Here is a 2,500-nt window from a genome sequence, read left to right as displayed (position 1 = left end):
GGCGTTGGAAATTACAGAATTGGTAATAGGGAAAAATAGCGTATAAGTTGACAAGATAATGATACGAGTGATAATAATTGTGTCATGTTCGTGGTATCAGTAATTATACCTCTGCTTCTGTTGCTTCTACTTGTGAAAGGATAATGATATTGAGATCAATATTATATTAATGATAAGGATAATAATAATAATTATAATAATAATAATGATAATAATAATAATAATAATAATAATAACAATAATGATAATAATAATAATAAAGATAGTGATAATAATGATGATAATAATAATGACATTAATAATATAATAGTAATAATGACAATAATAACAATAATGATAATATCAATGATAATGATACATACAATCATGATAATGAAGATAACATCAACAACAACAATGCGAATATGAACTATAATAATAATGATACTAATAATAGTCATTATAATTATCATTATTGTTATTATTATCATTATTATTATTTTTATTATTACCATTATAATTTGTTATAACAATAACAATAACAATGATAATACGAGGAACAATCGAGATGATAATAACAATGATGATAATAATAACGATTACATCAACAATAATAAAAATGACAACGATAATAATGAGCATGCGAATGATATTAATTATAATAATAATAATGATAAGAAGAAGAAGAATCATAATAATAATAACAATAAAAGTAATATCAATGATAATAATAATAACAATAATAATAATAATAATAATAATAATGATAATAATAATAATAATAATAATAACAATAATAGTAATAATAATAATAATAATAATAATAATAATAATAACAATGATAATGATGATAGTAATAATAGTAATGATAATGTTACTACTACTACTACTACTAATAATAATAATAATAATGATAATGATGCTAATGATAATAATAACAACAACAATAATAATAACGCTAATAATAATAACAATAACAACAAAACCACAGCATGGACAGAGGACCAACAATAACAGACAACAATAAAATTCGCCAAAGTAACACACAAGTTAAAAGAAAAGAAAAAAAAATCAAATGACCACAATAAAGATCGTAATTTATCACAAACGACAAGTTGTCAATCACTCAACGTAAATTATCCGTTCGATTAACGTATTTCTTTTACGTATGTCTTTATTTAAGTACCTTCGTCTCCGAAAAAAAATTGTTTATCATTATTTAATATTTTCATTTTTGTTTTTTTTATTAATTATTATTTTTTACTATTTCTAAAACATCTTTTAAACCTCTAATGCGCATTTATATTTTCATTTGTCTTGAGGAGGAGAAAAATGGCCGACGAGGTACAGGTATGACACGTGTACATCAATCTTCATACGAAATTTGCATACGATATCAACCCGACATGTGTAAATACCTGTAATCATGTCTATTTGTTTCCAAATGATATCTTCACGTCATTCATTAGCGAGTAAGGTCTACATTTTATCATTGGCATAATTGTTAAGGTTTTGCGTACGCTCGCCAGCTGTGTGTCGTTGTTTCCGCAATGGGGGAGGGGGGGGGGGGAGGAGGTGCCGTGTCTATGTTAATGCGAGGGGGTACTGTGCTTTTTTGCTTTTTTTTAATTTGAAGAGACTATGGTGCTGGGAACTTTAGGTGTTTTATTTTTAAGTGATTTGTTTGGTGGCGATAACAAGATGTATTTGCTTTTTTTTTTTTTTTTTTTTGTATTTTCGCTCTCTCTTTATTTTGTATACTCTATCGGAGGGAGAGCCATAAGCGTGTTTATTCCGAGATCCCTTAACCCAAAGGGTACCTCGACACTTTTATTTCCAATTCCCCGCGAGTCTAAAATGGCGAGCGAGTGCGGGGGAAAAACGATATAAAAAGCGCGGGTCCGAATCTTCCATTTCCTCGATCCGCACGCAGGGTTGCCGCTTCTGGTTTTATCCGCGGCCGAGCGCTCCTCCGGATCCATACGCAGGCCCACCTCTACCTATGGCGCCGAGCATTCCCCGTGTGCATCCGATCGGTCGCGCATTTTTCGGAATCCGCATGCGAGGCACAGGCGCTTAGGCGAATGGCGTTGCATATCGGCGTGCAGCAACCCCCTTCCCGCGGGCCACAAGATCACTCTCTCTCTTTGACCGCGATGAAATAACAGTCATTACCAACGCCAGCATGACGGCGATGATTGGCGGGTAAAGTGCAAAAGCTGGAGGTGAGATAACGACTCCGTGCAGTTGCCAGGTGGCGCCGAGGGGTTCCTGTTCGCCGCTCTCGCTCTCGCTCTCTCGCTCGCTCTCTCTCGCTCTCTCTCTCGCTCGCTCTCTCTCTCTCTCTCTCTCTCTCTCTCTCTCTCTCTCTCTCTCTCTCTCTCTCTCTCTCTCTCTCTCTCTCTCTCTCTCTCTCTCTCTCTCTCTCTCTCTCTCTCTCTCTCTCTCATTCGTTCGTAATAGGGGTCCCGTTCAACAGCAAAGCTCGCGCGCCCCCGTCACACGGCCAGTCCATTGTGCC

This window comes from Penaeus chinensis, chromosome 40 (assembly GCF_019202785.1).
Source record: "Penaeus chinensis breed Huanghai No. 1 chromosome 40, ASM1920278v2, whole genome shotgun sequence".
NCBI classification, from domain to species: Eukaryota; Metazoa; Arthropoda; class Malacostraca; order Decapoda; family Penaeidae; genus Penaeus; species Penaeus chinensis.
This window is presented reverse-complemented; position numbering follows the sequence as displayed.